We start from the raw sequence: 13,792 nt of genomic DNA, 5'->3' as shown, positions 1-13,792 counted from the left end.
TCCTATAATCCAAGCTACATGGGAGGTTGAGGCAGAAGAATCACTTGAACGCAGGAGGCTGAGGTTGCAGTGAGCTGAGATCGCACCACTGCACTCCAGCCTGGGCAACAGAGTGAGACTCTGTCTCAAAAAAAGAAAAAAAAAAAAAAGTATACTCCTTAATGATTAATAGGTCAATGAATAAATTAAGAGGGAAATTTTAAAAATTCTTAAAACAAATGATGAAGGAAACAATGGACCAAAAATGATGGGATATAGTAAAATCAGTACTTAGAGAAAAGTTTTTAGCTATAAGCATCTACATTAAAAGAGTAGAAAAAATTCAAATAAACAACCTAACAATGCATCTTAAAGAACTAGAAAAAGAAGAGCAAGCCAAATGCAAAATTAGTAGAAGAAAAGAAATAATAACGATGAGAGCAGAAATAAATAAATCATTATCACGATCTAGTGAGAATTATCCCAGGGATACAAGGATTGTTCAACATATACAAATCAGTCAGTGTCATACATCATATCAACAGAATGAAGGTCAAAAAACCATATGATCATTTCAATTCATGCTGAAAAGGCGTTTGATAAAATTCAACATCCCTTCATGATAAAAACTGAAAAACTGGGTATAGAAAGAACATACCTCATCATAATACAAACCATATACAACAGACCCACAGCTAGTATCATACTGAATGGGGAAAATGCTTTCAGCTTTTCCCCAAGATCTGGAACACCACAAGGAGGCCCACTTTCATTGCTATTATTCAACATAGTACTGGAAGTCCTAGCTAGAACAATCACACAAGAGAAAGAAAGAAAGGGCAGCCTAGTAGCACCTGTTAGGTAAACTACAGCCTTTCTACAAAGTTTCAGTCTCACTAGAATTAAGCAATGTGGTTTTCTCAACAGACTTCTAGCCAGAATTCTTTTGTGAAGGTATAAAATATATGTGACAATAGAGTTTTCTTTCTAAAAATTACAGGCTCGTTATGATCCCAGAAAAATTGTTTTCAGGGGTTCCTTTGTTTGTACCCATAAATGAATGAAGAAGAAAAATATTTAATATTGTATATATTTTGAAAAATTGAATATCTATGTTATTATATTAAGTAGGCCAAACTGTAGTGTTTCATCATTTGAAATTCACTCCAGGGTTATACTCAGGGGTGTTAAGTGATTTTCCAGATACAGAAACTCAGATGGAAATAAGAAACTACAGTGGGTAACATGAGCTATGTTTCATATCAAAAATATGCTAAGTATCATAGAATGACAGAATCTGACATTTAATGTAGTTGCAATCCATTTGTGGAAGTATTAGTATCATTACTGACATTTATTTACCTATTTCCCGGATAACTGCAGTACTCATTTGAAAACAAGGTTATAGGTCTATGGTATGACCTATGGTATGACCTAGAGATAAGCATCCATCATGGCATCTTAAATAGTTGCCGGTAAGGGTTTCTGTTCCATTTCAATAGTTATACTAGTTTCTTAAAATATACAGCATCTTAATTGGTAAGCTGCAGAGATGCTTCGAGATATTATCCTAAAGTTTTAAAAATTAATTTGTCAATAAAACACAAAAAAGAAGATGCAGGTTTTTTAAAAGATATTTTCAATAAGCTGATGCATTTAAGACTTTTTTAGTCACAGACTCGCTAAATAATTATGCCTTGCTGAAAGTATTGCTATGAGTTCTTTCATTTCAAAATATGTTCTCTTAGCTATCACGTTAAGTAGTGTTAAAAATGTGTAACAACAGACTTTAATTAATTTGTTACTTTTAATAGAAATGTGTTTTACTTCATTTCCAAGATACCAAATGTTATAACAGCTTTTGAGTAAAAATGAGATGTTAGGTAATAAGGGACACTATGGTAGGTTATTTTAGCATATAAAGAGCAGAAATAGAATTTGAAGATTTGTATCAGTTGTTTTCAAGGTGGCATTTTTCCTTGAGGGAATCACTTAAGATAAGAATGGAGTCCACAGATTAATATTTCATAATTATCAATCACAGCCACGTATTTGCTTACCTTTGCTTTGGTTCAAACTACCCAGGTTATCTAAAATACCAGACTGCTTTTCTTTTAACTGAAATTATATCAGCCCAGCGGCCAGACTGAATATCTTATGTTGATCAGAAGCACATTAATATGTTCCTTTGATTAATGTCAAATTAGTTAGGCTTTATTTTCTAAATGCTATATATTCGGTGAACAAAATCTTACCGAGTATGAGGTAAATGAGAGAAAGTAGTAAAAAAATACTCTTGTAGTGAAAAACTTGGGAATGACAGTGTTGTAAGTATAATTACAGACCCAAATTAATATAACTGAAAGCTTCTTTATACTTTCAATTATAACAAGAAAATGGAATGTGTAGCTAGAAACAAAACTTAAAATTATAAATTAATAATGTTTCGATGGAGATTTAAATGCAACTTAGACCAAACAGTGTTTGAAATTTTAGAACAAACTGCATGCCTATTTATGCACACATTTTTACATGTAAGCTTTTTATTAATCACTTATGAATACTGCAGAAATTCTTTCAAAACTTGATTTAAAAAGTTATATATTCGCCCTCTAAGCTGACATCTTTCTCACATGTCAAAAGCTAGTAAATACTCAAATGGTTCCTACAGATCTTTGCTTGTCTCTTAGCTATTTTCCTTATCATGAAAACTTTATCTGAGCCAGGATCCTCTCAGATTTAAGCAAAACAAAGTTCTTGTAAACCCAGAAACACTAAATAATGTAAGTGAATAATTTTGACAATTTTAAAATTAGTTTGGTTTGCAAACACAAAAAAACACTGATTAAAGAGAGTTTCATTTAATAATTGGATCATTCTTTACCATCTAAACTGTTATTTTTTATTTATATCACATAGCATTCTCTAACAAAGATTTTTCGAGATGGATCTACCTTTTAAATTATTCATGCTAAGAACTGACATTGAACGATAAGCTGGCTTTGGTAGATGTAGACATAGCCAGCATATTTACTGTCTATATTAAACTGTGCAGAATATTATACCTTTAAGGTCAAAGATGCACCAATATGAAAATTTGATGTCACTGTATTAAAAATCAAATGGTTTTTCCATTATCTTCAGTTCATTTGGTTAAAAATGAAATTTATATAAAATCACTAAGAAACATGATCAGTTAAGGACTAATTTTGTGGTTACATGCTGTATTAGTCTGTTTGGGCTGCTGTAACAAGACACCACAGACTGGATGGCTTAAACAACAGGAATTTATTTTCTCACAGTTCTAGAGGCTAGAAGCCCATGACAAAAAGGCAGACTAATTTGATTTTTGGTGAGGGCTCTCTTCCTGGCTTGTAGACAGCCACCTTCTTTCTATGTCTGAAGACATATGTATGAAGAAAGGCATGACCTTTCCTTGATGCATGTGCCAAGGGTGGAGAAGGGGTGAGAGAGCTTCCTGGTGTCTCTTTTCATAAGGAGACTAATTCTATTGAGTTAGGGTTCTACCCTGTGAACTTACTTAATGTTAGTGATTTCCTTACTCCAAATACAGCACACTAGAATTCAATTTTGGGGAACACATGCATTCAGTCCATAATATATGCTCTCCTTTTTTCATCCACATTATCAATAAAACATTCTAACTTAAAATGTATTAAATGATTAATTTCAGAATCTATCCATTTCATTTTTTCAGAAATTATTTGAATACAATTTTCTTTTTATACCAATTGAAAGAAGCTTTCATGGTAACCTTGTGGACTTCAATAAAAAATGTTTTTAGGCCGGGCGCGGTGGCTGACGCCTGTAATCCCTGCACTTTGGGAGGCCGAGGTGGGCGGATCACAAGGTCAGGAGATCAAGATCATCCTGGCTAACATGGTGAAACCCCGCCTCTACTAAAAAATACAAAAAATTAGTCCAGCATGGTGGCGGGCGCCCGCAGTCCCAGCCACTCGGGAGGCTGAGGCAGGAGAATGGCGTGAACCCGGGAGGCGGAGCTTGCAGCGAGCAGAGATCGCACCACCGCACTCCAGCCTGGGCGACAGAGAGAGAGACTCCGCCTCAAAAAAAAAAAAAAAAAAAAAAAAGTTTTTAAAAATATGAACTTTATTCAATTGTGCTTCTGTCTTTTGCTGGTCTATAAGTCACAACACATAACTCAAATTCTTTCAGGACACAACCTCTAAAATCCAAAGTATTTTCTGCATTTAAAGAAGTCTACTTTTAGATTAAGTCAAACAATTCATTATGTCAGTTGTTCACTGCTGAATTATAAATGTTTCCTGTCCTAGTTTAATATACCAAGGAAAGAAAAAAACCTTCAAAATAAGTCTCTATGAAATGTTTGGTTGTACTTTTCCCTAGCCAAGGAAATTCACTTATTTTCTGGCCTTCAAACTAGAGGTCTTTTTTTTGTCATTAAATTAACACCAAATTAATAAGCAAAGTAACCTATGGGAACTGAGTTTAAATATAATGAGGCTACATTTTGATTACCTATTCTGAAGCAAGTAAATGATTTTGTACCATATAAGAGTTTATTAAAATAAAAATTTATATGAACATTTTAACAATTCCCCATTTATAAAATCTAAGCCCTAAAATTTTTAGGCAATAACATGCTTACAGTAGTGAAATAAAAAATAATTGCCAATAACAAAAAATAAGTAACATTTACAGTTAAGGAATAAACTCAGCTTCATTAATCTGATAGCCTGGTTCCTATCTTTGTGTTCCTGAGAATAAGATATTAACCAGATATTATTCAGATATTAAATATTCCCTATTTTTTTTAGTAGGACTGCATAACATATTGCCACAAACTGGGTGGCTTAAGACAATAGAAATTTATTTATTCACAATTCTGAAGGCCAGAAGTCTGCAGTCAAGGAGTTAGCAGGGCTCTATTCCTTCTGAGGGTTCTGGGGAATAATTCCTTCCTGTTTCTTCCTAGCTTTTGGTGACTCCCAGCAATCCTTCCAGTTCCCTAACTTGTAGCTGCATCACTCCAATCTCTCCCTCTGTCTTCACATGAGCTTCTCTCTATCTTTTTGATTGTCCTGTCCTCCTCTTGTAAGAATACACGTCATCGGATTTAAGGCCATCTCAAGATGCTTAACTAATTAAATTTCAAAGACACTATTTCCAACTAAGATCACATTCATAGTTTCCAGGGGTTAGGACTTGAATGCACAATTCAACCAACTACAGGTTCCAATTAAGTAATTGGAATAAAAAATTGAGCTGCTTCAATCTTTTTTTCCATTCTAAGAATTGTTAAGATTTTGTGAAATATATCAAATGTCTGCAATCTGTGAGAAATGAGACAGGAGATATTAAGAGGAAAACCAGTTATCTTTGTTTATAATTACTTCTCATGTTCACATTACTTTCTCTGAAATAAATTATATTTCTAATGGCATAAAAAGAGAAAAAAATATTTGACTTCCACAGACAAAAGTACTTTCCTCGTGAAAGAAACAAAAAAACAGGTGGAAAAATTCAGCTTTAAGGTTATTATCTTGAGGTAAACAACTTACTTGAAAGTTCAATTTAATAAATTATTGAATTTATATATATTGCAAATTTTATATGTTTTGTCAGTATAATTCTTTAGATATAACTATGTCTACAATTTTTACTTTTTGTATTTGAGTCAATAGATTTCACTGCCTTCATAATATTATAACTATGCAAATTAAAACAGATTTTTAAAAATACCCAAATCAACACTAAGCCCAAATCTCTAATGACTGAAATCCAAAAAAGGTACAATATCAAATGCTGCAAGAATGCAGAACAAATAGAACTATCATTCATTGCTGATGGGGATGAAAAATGGTAGAGCCACTTTTCAAGAGTTTGAAAATTTCTTACAAAGCTAAACATAGTCTTTCCAGAAGATCAAGAGATCTCCTTCCTGTATACTTACCTAAATGAGTTGAAGGTTTACATCTGCATAGAAATCTGTGTATGAATGATTGATTACAGTGGCTTTATTCATGACTGCCCCAAGCTGGAAACAACCAAGATGCCTTTGAAACAGTGAATGGACAAACAAACTGTATATCCATAGGATGGAATATTATTCAGTAATAAAAAGAAACAAGCTCTTAAGCCATGAAAAGATGTAGGAGAAACTTAAACGGCTAAAGAAGCCAGCCTGAAAAGACTACATATTGTAGGATTCCAACTATATGACATTAAGTAACAGACAAAACTATAGATATAGTAAAAATTTCAGTGATTGGCAGAGATTTAGGATAGGAGAGGATGGATAAATAGGTGGAACAAAGGGGATTTTTTAGGTAATGGTGGATATATTATATATATGACACTATACATTCATCAAAAACTACAAACTACACAATACAGAGTGAATCCTAACATCAACTATGGATTTTAGTTCATAGTAATGTATCAGTATTGATATGTCAATTGTAAAAAATTACCACACTAATTAAGATAACATTAGGAGATATACCTAATGCTAAATGGCGAGTTAATGGGTGCAGCACACCGGCATGGCACATGTATACATATGTAACTAACCTGTACATTGTGCACATGTACCCTAAAACTTAAAGTATAATAATAAAATAAAATAATAAAAAAATAATAATAATAGAGGAAACTGTCTGGGCAGAGGGAGTATATGGGAAGGAAACTCTCTCTGTGCTATCTGCTCAATTTTCCATAAATCTAAAACTGTTCTAAAAAATAAGTCTATTAAAAAGTAAAAAGTTGTGTTTCTTTTATCCTAAATCAAGTTTGATTGAAACAATACAGCCCTTAAAATTTACTGTGGATTATCCTCCTGAGACCATGCTGCCTGGTTTATGAGCAGTCACTTTATTTTCCTCTTTTACATATTTTCTGGAGTTCTGTTACTATGATATCTAAAAGCTGACAAACAAATCAAATCTGTTATTTGAGAACTAAATCTCTGAATGTAAGCTTATTAGCATTTTAAGTTTTCTATCCAGCAGGAAATTACTTAATCAACTTATTTTAATTCCTTGGCCTGTAGGATCTCTTTCAATATATTTAAAATGGTAGTAGACAGGGACTGAAAAGTTTACTTTTAAATCAAAATGCTGTTTCCTAATAATTTTATAATATTGCATATTTAAGAACAATTGTTTGTGTTAAATGACAATATCGAAATTCTAATATATGCTTAATTTTTGATTTCCACTCTCTCACTTTGGGTGGTCATACAACATGGCTGTCCAGAGCCACAGAACGTAACTTTTCCTTTTGAGGATGTAATTACTTCCTTTATTTGAAGCTTTCCATGTTTATGTAGTAAAAATATGACATGTTAATCTAATGGGCACATCCTGGAGTCACAGAGAAAAATTAATTTTATCTCAGGAATGTCCTTTACCCTTCTACCATTCTACCACAGAACACCACCAGAAATCTAAAAGTTGCAAAACATTGAGAAATTCTGCTCTTTGGGAGTTTGGAGATTATATTTTGTTTTGTATGGAGACAAATTATCCCAAATAACCATGTCAAAGCACGTGGGTTAAATCACAGGATGTTATATTATTCTTTACTTTGAATAACTATAATGCTGCCTTCTATTTTTAGGTAAAAAATCATTGTTTTACAATAAAACTTTATAAATTATATGTTACCATTTGAGACACAAAGGAGGAAAAAGTACAAATAGTTGATGGAAATACAGTCTGTTTTAATATGGTTAAAAATATTTACATGATCTTTGGAAATGAAGAGTATAATCTTGCTGTTGATTTCCTACTATACCAAGCTTAACAGAATGTAAAGCATCCATAAACTATTATATCTACCTAGGGAATATGGAAGTTCTTTGTATAATGCACTGTATAGCATCTAATTAAAAAATCTAATTAGGTAAAACTGTAGATGCTAAAGGAATCTATGTGCTTTCCATTGTGTAAGCTATTTGCTGACCTGTAGACAACTTTCAGCTTGCTGTTTTCAAATAAATAATAAAGTCTACTAATAACAATGGCTTTTCATTAACTAAATGTCTTGTGATGGCCAACTCAACTGTATGTCTCTCTCTTTAATGATGACTTGAAATGCTTAGGTAAGTTTAGATTATTGTGAAATATTTATTTGGTTGCATTTGCAAATTATACGCTCACGTGAGTAATTGTAAGGTTGACAAAGTTTTTCTTTTGGCTTTTACAGTTTCTTCTTCTTCCTCCTCCCATTTGATGGTCTTTTGCCCAGGTGACTTTTGCCTCTATATCATTTCCTGGGCTTTCTTGGGACCCCAATTTTGGAATTCAAAATGGCACCCAGTGTGCTATCAAGTTGGCTATTTTCTCCCTCCGGTTTACTCTTCAAACCTCATCTGTCTGTTTCATCTCTTCACAGTTTCTTAAAGGGTTACAATAAATTTTTGTTTTGTTTTGTTTTTTGAGCTGGAGTCTAGCTCTGTCGCCCAGGTTGGAGTGCAGTGGTGCAATCCTGGCTCACCGCAACCTCCGCCTCCCGGGTTCAAGCGATTCTCCCACTGCAGCCTCCAGATTAGTTGGGATTACAGGCATGCACCACCATCACGCCCAGCTAATCTTTTGTATTTTTTGTTAGAGACAGGGTTTCACCATGTTGGCCAGGTTGGTCTCGAACTCCTGACCTCAAGTGATTTGTCCACCTTGGCCTCCCAAAGTGCTGGGATTACAGGCAAGAGCCACTGCGCTCAGCCACGATACATTTTTTAAGCTAATTGGCACTATATTAAACTGAGAATAATGGTTTCATACATTATCCTTCATATTACAGCTATTTAACACATCATTCTCAAATTTTATTAAAGTATATACTTAAATTTATATTTACTTCAGTATATTAGTTATATTTATAAAAGCACACACATTTATATTTTCAGCTTTATTGAGGTGCAATTGACAAATAAAACTATACATAATTCATGGGTCAAATGTAATATTTTGATGTACATATACATTGTGAAATTATTACTATGATCAAGCTACTTAATATATTAATTACCTCACATTGTTACTATTTGTGTGTGTGCTTGTGTGCACGCACATGTGTATGTGTGTGTTGTGAGAACATATAGGATCTATTCTCTTAGCAAATATCAAGTATACATTATTATTAACTGCAATCACTACGCTGTACATTAGGTCTCCAGAACAATTCATTGGCATAACTGAAACTTTGTAACCTTTCACTAACATCATCCCATTGCTCCCAACCCCAGCAACCACCATTCTAGTCTCTGCTTCTATAACTTTGACTTTTTTAGATTCTGCATATGAAAGGGAAGAAAATATGTGTAATAATAACCATAAAATCCTATTTTTATATGATGCAATATTTAATGGAAAGATGTTCAGAAGAACATTTTTTTTTTCAATTTTAGTTTCACACTGTGTTTTCAGTAAGTGGGCAAAAACTGAGTGAAGATATTTGTATTTCTCTAAACAACTCTACTTTCCCAAATGGATTCATATTGATTTTGCGAATGCTTTTCCTCCGCCTCCCCGCAAAATAATGTGTTTCTGTCAGTTGAACTGCCAGTCACCACTTACTGCTAATTTCCTACAGCAATGCTATAGCAATGCTGTAGGAAACTGAAATAAATATTTCCAGCAAAAGACAGAAATACATTTTTGAAAAGTCCCCCACCTCAATAACAGGAAAAAATTTCCTAAGATTTAGAAACATTATTATCTCTTCACTTTATCTTAATCAAAGTTCCATATTGAAAATTTTATAGCAATAGCAAGAGTTGTTTGAGATATAGTGTATAATATACCATGTTATAAGAGCTGATTAGAATATCTCAGGCACATGAAGGATCTCTGTGTTAATACGCATGATATTCCTGCTGTTACAGTTCAAAGTAGAGATGGATACAGATACTTAGTAATTATAGCTACTGGAATCTTAAGGTACAGTTCACATTTATTTATGAAATGTACATATGTAGAGCTGGAAAGCACCTTGGACATAATTCTGATCCAACACTCTCATATTACACACAAGGAAACTAAGGTGATGAGGACATCCATATAACTTGTGTATGTCACATGATGTTTATCATGGTCAGAACGGTTGTCACATGCCTCTGACCTTCTCCTCAGAACCCACTTGGAAGGGAGATAACATGCCAGTCACTAACAATCTGTATTTTCATTAGTGTGGCCATAAAAAAAGACTGATTTATTTATTATTTAAATACTTTTCTGTGCCAGGGAGTATTATTGGCTGGGGATACAGTGGTGAACAATACAGATAATATATAACGTCCCTGCTTTCATTAAGTTTGCTTTCTATTGGGAAAAAACCCAAAGCAAGTAAATAAATTATACATAAATCAGAAACCTGCAAAAATGCCAAATGCCCTGCAGATAATTGAAATAGATATAATACAGAAATTCTGTCATATGAAACATGGATAAACGTGGAGGACATTATGCTAAGTGGAATAAGCCAGGCACAGAAAGACAAATACCACATGATCCCAATTACATGTGAAATCAGAAAAAGCTGAACTCACAGGAGCAGGGAGTAGAATGGCGGTTGCTGAGGACTGGGGGTGATGGTGAGGAAATGAGGAGATGTTGGTCAAAGGGTACAAAGTTTCAGTTAGAAAGGAGAAATAAGTTCAGGAGATCTACTATATAGCATGGCGACTATAGTTAATAATAATGCATTGGGCCGGGTGCAGTGGCTCACACCTGTAATCCCAGCACTTTGGGAAGCTGAGGCAGGCAGATCACGAGGTCAGGAGATTGAGACCATCCTGGCTAACATGGTGAAACCCCGTCTCTACTAAAAATACAAAAAATTAGCCAGGTGTGGTGGCGGGCACCTGTAGTCCCAGCTACTCGGGAGGCTGAGGCAGGAGAATGGCGTGAACCTGGGAGGCAGAGCTTGCAGTGAGCGGAGATCACCCCACTGCACTCCAGCCTGGGCGACAGAGTGAGACTCCATGTCAAAAATAAATAAATAAATAAATAATGTATTGTATTAATAACAATGTATTGTATTCTTGAAAATTGCAAAATGAGTAGATTTTAGGTTTTCTCCCCACAAAAAATGATAAGCATGTGAAGTAATGCATATGTTAATTTAAGCTCAGTGTAGTCATTCCACAATATACACATACTTCAAAACAACATGTTGTACACAACAAATAAATGCAATTTTTTGTCGCTTTAAAAAAAGAGAGAAAAAACAATGTATTGAATACTTGAAAATTCCTAAGGAATAGAACTTAAATGTTCCCACAATGAAAAATGATAAGTATGTAAGGTGATAGATATGTCAATTAGCTTGATTTAACTATTTCAGTGTATACCTATATCAAAATGTCATCTTATACACTGTAAATACAGGCATACAATTTTTATTTGTCAAATACACTTTAGTTTTTTTTTTTTTAAGAGTAACTCAATGACTAATTTAAATTGAGGCTCAGGAAAGGGCTCTCTGATAAATGACTTTAAGAGATGACTTGAAACACAAGAAGTTTTATTTATGTAAAGAAAATAAATAGCCGTGAGAAAATCAGGAGCAAGACATCTCAAGGAAAGTGAACCAGCTAGTGCAAAGGAGAAAGCTGGGGATGAGCTTGGCTCCTTCAGAGAACGGAAAGGGCAAGGGGGCTGAAGCATGGAGACCTAGAGTCAGGGGAATCAAACAGGATGAAGCCACAGATGTGGGCAGGGGGCTGATGACAGGCCTTGGGGATAGGAAATCTATTTTATTTTAAACATGATTGGAAACCACTGAAGAATCTCAATTTGGGGAGAAGGATGGGGAAACTGAAAGGATATGATAATTTGAGATTTTGATAATTTTTCACAGTTTCTTTACAGAGAAGATGGGACAGGCAGAAGGAAACAGTGAATGGAGGGAGGCTAGTTAGGTATGTATTTGCATAATCAGGGGAAAAGAACGTTGCGTTGTGTTTTACACAGGGGGGTAGCAGTGGCAATGGAAAGAGGTGTGTGAAGATTCAGGATATACTACAAAGGTAGATTGGATTGGACTTGCTCTACTAAATGGCAGGAGAGAGTGAGGAAAGGAGACATTTCAAACTGAAAATTGAATGACGATGGATAATGGTGTCATTTACCAAGGGGGGCAGGTTTCTAGGGCGAGAAAGAAAATCACTATCGGTAGGTCTGAATACTGAATTCCCTTCTCAGAAAACTGAGAAAGTTTGGAACCATTGTAAATCTTGAATGATGAGTTTACTAGCTGGAGGATAAACAAAGGACTTTTTTTAAGTGTATTTTTTATTTATTTATTTATTTTTTCTGAGACAGAGTCTTGCTCTGTTGCCCAGGCTGGAGTGCAGTGGCATGATCTCAGCTCACTGCAATCTCTGCCTCCTGGGTTCAAACAAATCTCCTGCCTCAGCCTCTCAAGTAGCTGGGATTACAGGTGTGGGCCACCATATGTGGCTAATTTTTGTATTTTTTTAGTAGAGACTGGGTTTCACCATGTTGGGCAGGATGGTCTCAAACTCCTGACCTCGTGATCCACCCACCTCGGCCTCCCAAAATGCTGGGATTACAGGTGTGAGCCACCGCACCTGGCCAAAGGATTTGTTAAGGTTGCTGTGTAGTGATTTCTATGAAATGCTTTGAGTAAAATAATCCTGATATGCCTAGATCAGCCTTTCTCAAATTTGTACACTGGAAGAACCCTTAAAAAACATTGTAGATCTCAGGGAACCCCTACATAAATATAGTCATTTCAATATCTTGTATAATTACATAATGAGTATAATAATTCAATAATAATTTCATTTATTGACTTTAGCCAACTCGTCCTTCTCTTTTTCCGTGGTTATCCCTTCTCACAATTACTATTAATTCTAATGCTAGTTAGTATTTAGCCAAAGACAACTTCATATTTTCCTTTATTTAGTTCACATTGGACGATATTTTTAGTGTATCTACATAGACCTAAATGTCTTACCACAATTTGCTACTATACAAGATGCTAAAGAGCAATGCTATATGGTATAAAAGTAATTTTTCTTCCAACTTAAAAAGCTTTAAAGTTAATGCCTACTCTTTTTAAAAAAGTAGTAGAGCTTATTTTATGATTCTTGCAATTTATCTCTTTCTTTTCTTTTCACAAATTTTAAAGGCTCATGAGGACAACAAAACAACTAGCTTAAGCCAAAATGGGATTAATTTGTTCTAAAGATGAAGTGAGTAGATTGAATTTTAATAAAGATATAAAATGGGTTTTAAATAATTTTATTTACATAAATAAAATTTTATTGACCATGTTGAATAATAAAGTTACTAAAACCTTTAGCCAAAGCAATACAAACAAAAATATAGCCTAATGTCTCTTTTTATACAAGACTTTGGAAATACATTTTCAAAATGATATGTCCAAGTTAAAATATAGTACTAGTAAACCTATGTAAATGTGTTGATGTTGTGACTTTTTGAATTAAGCTATATAACCGTAACAAGTATTGTGTTTTAAACTAAAGATAGGACTTTTGTCTTTCATGTGAAACTTATGTTTATTTTGCTGCAAAAATATTCATTTGAAACCAAACTTGGATGCATACACATTTCTTTTTCAACAGAAATGAAGTGATTTTCTTCCTTGTTCATGATGCTTATAAAGAAAACTCTTGCTCATGCATCTAACAAGTTGGAAACTGCAGCAAAAAAAAAGTTCATTACTGTCCTGTGAATGTCGGGACACCCTTCATAAAAATCCAGAACTTGTCTAGAGTCAGATCAGTATATGTCATACTGACTGTATGATCAGATTG

General features: G+C 34.1%; 1 protein-coding gene across 3 annotated transcripts in view; it reads right to left on the bottom strand.

The window, feature by feature from the left end:
- Positions 1-13,792, bottom strand: part of CHODL (chondrolectin) — a 461,377-nt gene that overhangs the window by 60,110 nt on the left and 387,475 nt on the right. The gene's annotated exons all lie outside the window — the stretch shown is intronic.

This window comes from Pongo pygmaeus, chromosome 22 (assembly GCF_028885625.2).
Source record: "Pongo pygmaeus isolate AG05252 chromosome 22, NHGRI_mPonPyg2-v2.0_pri, whole genome shotgun sequence".
Lineage (NCBI taxonomy): Eukaryota > Metazoa > Chordata > Mammalia > Primates > Hominidae > Pongo > Pongo pygmaeus.
Note: the sequence above shows the minus strand (reverse complement) of the source record. Positions and strands in the feature narration are given on the sequence as shown.